This window comes from Epinephelus moara, chromosome 8 (genome assembly GCF_006386435.1).
Source record: "Epinephelus moara isolate mb chromosome 8, YSFRI_EMoa_1.0, whole genome shotgun sequence".
Classification (NCBI taxonomy): domain Eukaryota; kingdom Metazoa; phylum Chordata; class Actinopteri; order Perciformes; family Serranidae; genus Epinephelus; species Epinephelus moara.
The window spans coordinates 25,771,778-25,778,906 of NC_065513.1; the positions used below are offsets into that span (position 1 = coordinate 25,771,778).

The 7,129-nt window shown below is 42.2% G+C and overlaps 1 protein-coding gene across 4 annotated transcripts in view; it reads left to right on the plus strand.

The window, feature by feature from the left end:
• Positions 1-7,129, plus strand: part of ccser1 (coiled-coil serine-rich protein 1) — a 184,946-nt gene continuing 177,817 nt past the window's right edge. For all 4 annotated transcript variants that reach the window (XM_050050500.1, XM_050050501.1, XM_050050504.1 and 1 more), the window contains exon 1: positions 1-540. The gene's annotated coding sequence lies outside the window, so the exon portion shown is untranslated. The remainder of the gene's footprint in view (positions 541-7,129) is intronic.

Below are 7,129 nucleotides of genomic sequence, written 5' to 3' on the forward strand. Positions count from 1 at the left end.
TTGGGTGTGGGTGAGGGGCCCAGTGTGGAATAATTTTGCTCCCCCCGTGTTTAATTCCTTATGTCTAGCCTGGCTATACATGTTAACAACCCCAAAGGAGAGCAAATAGCTATCTTAGGGATGCAAAATGAGTGCCAGAATCTATCCAGCATAAGGCTGCAGGTTAAACCCTAATAAAGTATGTGTAAAGAAGGTCGATTGAGGATGGATTTATTGGTGATATTGTCCATCCATCCACCTGCTGAAGGATGCTGGGCTGTGTGAGGATGGGAGGGAGGAGGAGGAGGAAGAGGAGGAGGTGGGACGTCACGCTGTGCACGCTCGCGGCCTGCCGCTGCAACGCGGAAGCGAGTCTCCACGTCACTGAGGTGTAACACTGGCGTCAGTGCAACACAAGGTGCTACCTCAGTACGGTTTGTTACCATTGTACACTTCCACAGACCCTCGTGTCGGTTATAATAACTCAAAGCGGATATTTATATTCAGCTGTTCCTGCTCTGAGCGGCACCGACAGAGACACCGGAGTCTTCTTCACTGAAGGTAACGTAACGTTAACGGACGGTGTGTGTGTGTTTGTCCGCTGCCTGCTAGCAGCAGCCCGGCTGAAACACGGGACGGTGCCTGCTACAGTGTTTCCTGGGAACACCGGTGACCTTTATAGCTTGGAGAAAGCGATGTATACATTTTATTGACACCGTGTCGCAGGGACTATTAGCGGCAGAGCTTACAGCAGCGGCTGGGTGTCAGTGAAGTGACCCAGCTAGCTAGGCTGGATTTAAGGTCGGCAGGCTTCAGAGCCTTGTTGACGTTTTGCTCTGACAGTTGTTGGTGTCCCGCAGGATGCTGCTGCTGCTTACATGCATTTATATCGCTGCATATTATCCCATGTACACTGTGTAACATGCTAACTGGATGTAGCTGTTTCGTGGACTGAATTATAAAGCAGCAGGGGCCTGTTGATCAGTTGTAGGAACTGTTGGTGATACAGTAAGCACACAGTAACAACATGCTAAGGCCCTGTCAGTGATGGTTGCTGCTTCAGACAAACATGACCCCTAATCACTGACCATGACAACATGTCACTGTATCAGCAGTCAGTGTAACATTTAAAGCAAAACCTTAAAGCAGGGGTGTCAAACTCATTCCACTTCAGGGGCCACATACAGCCCAGTTTGATCTCAAGTGGGCCGGACCAGTGACGTGCTTTTTTAACCAGCTTGTCCAAACCAGCTTGTTGTTTTTGTCTGTCAACTTCCCCAACACACTGCAGTGTAGAAGAGTGCACTGGCCACCACTGTGTGATAGAACATCATCAGCATCTCCACACACACATTAAAGGACCTCAGAGTCCGCAGGAAGAACTGCCCCCTCAGTATTAGAGGACCAGTCCAGCTTATCATCCAAGAGGACCCCCAGATATTTGAAGCTGTGCACCACCTCAATGTCCCCCCTCTGTATGGAGACTGGTTGATGGGGTGAAAACAGTTCCCTGTGGAGCACCAGTGCTGCTCCTGACCATCCCAGAGACACAACTTTCACTTTCATTGCGTGTGCATGTTCTTTCATAGTTTTCCATTAAAATGGAAGCTACTGCAGAAGCAGGTTTAGTCATCCCCTGCCTTACAAACCATTTACAATCTGAAGTTTTGTCAGAGCCTCAGCAGCAGGGTTCCACTAACATTGTTTTAATACAGAAGTCTGATACAGATTGTTTTGTACTGAAGCTGCTGGATGACAATATTTTGCACAGTGTTCAATACCTTCAAATATGACCACAGAAAGTATTCATTGTTCCTTCAGAGAGCTGTATTTTACATGAAGTATCTGCTCACTGTTTAAATTGCTCCTGAAACCTCTCAGGCTTCACATGAGCATCAACATTAGGTGTGCAAATTCATCCAGAGGGCCAGATTGGACCCTTGGGTGGGCCGGGTCTGGCCCCCGGCTGCATGTTTGACATCCTTGGTCGTGTCATCTAGTGGGCCGGATAGGACCCTTTGACGGGCTCATGGGCTGTATGTTTGACACCCCTGCCTTAAACTGCCACACATAAAGAGCAGTGTTTTTGTTACTCTAAATGCCTTCAGTGGCTCTGGAGCGAGCTTTGTAAACTCTGAGTAAATAACCCTGAAGATTTCTAACCAAAGGCCCAACTCTGACTCATTTTTAGCCACATGCCTCCTGCAAATATTTGCCCCATTTCCTATTTACTTCAACTGAAGCCTGCATGTGCATGGTCAGCCAGTACAAACACTGATGCACTGTGTTTGCAAATGGAGAACACATTATTCTAGCATGTGCCCTGATATTGTTTAGTGCAGTGGTTCCCAACTGGTGGGTTGTGGGTCGTAAGTGACTTGCAAACGTGTCAAGTTTGTAAAAAAACACACTTTATGTTCAACTACAGTGAATTTCCAGCACAGAGCTTTTATTTTGAAGTGCTGTGTCCTGGTGTAGAGTGAGTGATTAACGGACAGCTGCTTAACAGAGACAGCAAACTAGCTTGATGACATGGCCAAACACAAATTTGGCTTTGAATATATTTAACTGTGTGGACCTTGAACTAATGACTAAAGAGAAGTGTGGACCCCATGGCTGGACCAGTTGGGAACCACTGGTTGAGTGCACTGGTTTCCAATCTGGGGGGTTCCGACCCCCAACTATGGATCGCCTAAGCTTCATGGGTTTGGGTCGCGAGGCCTTCTGATTTTATGGGGTGTAAGGAAATATATGTGCAGTAGGTCTGTATCCCAGCATTTCTTTCATTTCTGTGACGAAAACGAAATGAAATTGCATTTTTAAAGTTTACATTATTGTTCAGCTAACAACTCTAACAACTAACTCTCACAAAAACTCTCAGCATAAGGGCACAGTCAAGAGCTGAACACAAGCTATATTGACAGAGCCTTCACACTCTGCTAAAGAGCCTAGTCCTGAGTTAATAGTAGTAAGTAGTTAACCAGAAAGGTTATAGCACAATGGCCAAGCATTGGGGAGAGGAACACACTGAATTCATCCATTGTTAAAATATTCACAGGAAATTATCTGTTCAAAATTAATCCAAATCGCTTGTTTAACACAAACTTCCTGCAGTTTTTGCGTTCACAAATTACGTAAGTTCATTAATGTCAGTTTAATCTACTAAGAAAGGTAGTTTACAGATCTAAAACAGACTTCTTAGTGTTCATATAGCCCCAAATATCATGATTATCTGTAGATTAATTTATCTTTTAACCACTCTTCTAGCATAGTTTGAATGACACAGTTGTATTCCATGTTACTAGCTGTAACTGATTCATCCGTTGTTTTTTATTAATCACTTTCCTTCCTGTGTCTGCACGTGTTTTCCAGTTTGCAGTGTTACTCACCTTGCCTGTGTTCTTTTGTTATCTGCAGCATGTTTCCTAAATGTGACACGTGTCTTTAAAGTCTTTGCCTGTGATTTGCTCGTGTTTTGTCTATTTGCATGTGTTTTCACTAGTCGTAGTGTGTTTCCCAGCCAGCATTGCTCTCATTGCTAATGCAAACGGTATCCAAATGTCAAATCGATGTTCATATGGCATGTGTAGCCTGAACTTGGTCCCAAACAAGATGGTTGTCATATACATTATACTGTTCAGAGTAGCAGTGTTTCTGTTGGGCTTAAGGTGAGAGGTCACATTTGTCATTTGAGTTGTCTCTTGCTCAAGGCAGCTTGTTGTTTTGACCACATATCCTGGCTCGCACAGACACGGTTAGCAGTTTTGTTATGGTATATCTTACAAAGTAACATAGATTAAGCGGTAATACTTTTGTTATCATGTGGAAATCTGCCTGTTGCACTATGGTGAATTGTCATGTGGTGGTAATTATGTCCACATTACTGTTGTTTCCCTCAAAATATGCTTGTAAACATTGGGATTATATATTGGGATATTGTGTTTTGAAGATGTCACCCACTGCTATCATTAAAGCCAGCCAACTCTGTGAAAACACACACCCACTAAAAGCCATTCCCTCCAGGCTAATACAAATTCATAACCTTGCTTTGGGGGAGCCATATTTGTTTAAAGTAATCTCAAGATGCCATATTGGTCACCAGGAAACTGTGAAAGCTTGTATGAAGCATATTGTTTCTGTTTTCAGTCAGTACTTTACAGTGTTACAGTGTTGCCTAATATGTAGGCTCCATTACACGTCACAGAGGGTTATGGTTTGCATGTAGTGTGCGGTTATTGTTGTGAAAAAGATCCCATCGAGAACCTGTTCAATAGGAAACACCCAGTTATTCACACCCCACACACACCTTTCATTCTTTTAAACTGACTGATAATCATGTGTCAGTGTGAAAGTGCACTGCGATGGGAATTTGGACCCGTGCATTAGCTTTCTGATTAGTGTATGTTCAGGCTTTAGAGTGTGGTGATAAGACAATGCAAACTACATGGCAGCGCGGGAATAAAAGACTTCGAGCTAAGCTGGTTTATCTAGCACATGCTGTGATCATTAGGAGCATGGCAGGGAGGCTACCCTCAACTCCTAGAGCTATTCATCTCAAAACAATGCATTGCCAACATATTTTGTGTATTGAATGTTAAAATTGCGTCACGACTCACGACAGTCTGTGTTTGAAATGGAAAGATGCATTCACAGTCAAGTATGGTGCAGCACCATGACTCTATTGTTTAGGTAAAGTCCTGCAAAGCATTGAACCAGACATAAACTTAGTTAACCTCATACTAGCAGTCAGAAGCTATCTGTGGAAAACAAACTGTGGGAACTGTGGCAGTGAATTTGTTGTGTCTTGATAGCTCTTAACAAAAGCTTGTAATACTAATAACTACTTTTTAAAAGTTAATATTAGGCCAAATTCTGCTCTGATGCAACCGCAGAGCCTTTAAACTATTTGAAATTGAGTAGCATTGTGCTGTTTACCCGTCAATGTCAGCAGCACTCCTTTGGTGAGTGTTTTATCATTTTGGTTCAGTTGCTTTTAAGTGACACTACTGAAGGATTCAGAAACTAAAGCACTCGAGAAAGCTGCAGGTATCTGTAATGCTTAGAAAGGTATTAGTCTAGTCCACCCTGAGTGTGCTTGATTTATTTCAGTCAATTTCTGAGTCCACATGCAAATGGAAGTCAAACACGCAGTAAATCAAATTGTGTTTGCTCTGCGCTTTGTTATTCAACAAAGCAGCACTATCACTAACTGCAGTTTAAAGCAGAGGGAAGAGAAAGTGATATGAGGTGAAGTTTGGCTTCTCTAACACAGGTAGTTCCTCAGAGGAAGCAGGCACCTGGGTCAGTGCACCAAAAGGCCTTTGAGAGCCTCCACTGTTCGAGCCCAGCACATTGTCACTTCCTCCTTTGCCCCATGGATGCGTGCTGTGGACAGTTCCAGAAGCGCAACATCTATGAAATTAAGCAGCCACTGTCGTCGAGTTAGTATATGGGGAGGTTTCCACCTTGTTGCAACCATCTTTTTAGCTGCAGTCAGGCCAGCCAGAAACACGCGCTTTGGGGATTTTGGAAGTTTCAGTTGAGAGAGATCATTTAAAATAAAAACAGATGGGGACAGGGGGATAGGAATGGACATTAACGAGGACAGTTCTCCCTGCACTATTTTCCAAAAATTAGCAACACCTGAGCATTCCCAAATCATGTGGAAAAAGGTACCTACTGTGCCTGTAAAACATAGTGTACAGTTCGGATTATCTTTAAGTTTCATACTGTAAAGTTTACGAGGAGTCATATATGTTCGGTGATGTTTTTGTAAACTTTAGCATGAGCAGAATTCAAATGTAGCGTGTTATGCTGGTGAGAAGTGTTTCAATGACAGAGACATAACTGCATCAGGTTACAGTACCAAAATGCCAAGTACAAATTAGGGAAGGCACCTAGGTGTTAGGAGTCGGGGAAAGAAATCAATACAGCATGATATTGTGATATTTTTGTGTGGCATTATCGTTTTGTCACGCAGTGCCAAGTATTGATTTTTTTATGATATAAATTATTAATATGACCAATACAAATTAAACATTAGGTTGCCTACTAGAATAATGTAATCAATTGCTTTCTTAGTCCATGAGACACATTTTGCTGCAACAAAAAATGTCTAAAGTGAGATGAACAGACTGAAAAGCTTATTCAATTAGATAAAACAGATGTTGAGAAAGTTTTCCTTTGGGGACATAATTTACAGTTGAAAAAAGGGTAATAAATGGTATATTTTATCGCAATTCTCATAGCATATTGCAACATATTTAAAATCGCAATAATATTGTATCGTGATAACATTGTATCGCGCCTCCTCTGTTGAGTCCAACCCCTACTAGGTATCGGCCAATTTTCACCTTGTTGACTGCAATCAGCCTATAGGTAAATAAGATGACATTCACCGACGGCAGTGGTCGATATTTTTCTGTTATGTCACATTAATTTTATAGACATTAGAAAGCAGCACTTGAAACTAAAGGCATTTCGACGCGCTTTGGACAATAGAACGTGTGTTGGACGAACAGAGTTCTTTGTGGAATAGAGTCGAGACAAAAGGATTAGGGATGCACCGATATGGATTTTTTCAACCAATACCGATAACCGATAATTACCTGCTTCTCTTGGCCGATAACCGATAATTTCACATTTCTGTATTTTAAAAATAAGGGTATAACCTGTAGTTTATGTACACCTGATGGTAAGAAAGGCTAACGTAGTGAGAAAATATGGGGATTAGACCCTTGGTGCAATATTATAGCAGATAAATATCGGCGCTATTTATCTGCTATAATTTTAGTTATTTGAATAATGCATAATAATTAAAATGTCCTATTATTGGGCCTGATATATATCACGCATCCCTAGAAAGGACGCAGTAAACTCGCTATTAACGCATCAAGGGACTAATAATTAGGGATGCACCGAATATTCAGTAACCGAATATATTCGGCCGAAAATTGCAAAAAAACACACATTCGGTATTTGGTGGAATAAGTTAAAAGCAAGGCCGAATAATAGCGGCGTGTTTTGATAACGCAATCAAACAGCGTGCCGTGACGCGCGGAGTAAAATGTCGGCAGTGTGGCGATCCGTCCCTCACTGCACTCGCATTTGCGACTAAAAATAGTTTTGAACGAGCAAAATAGGCTTAAAT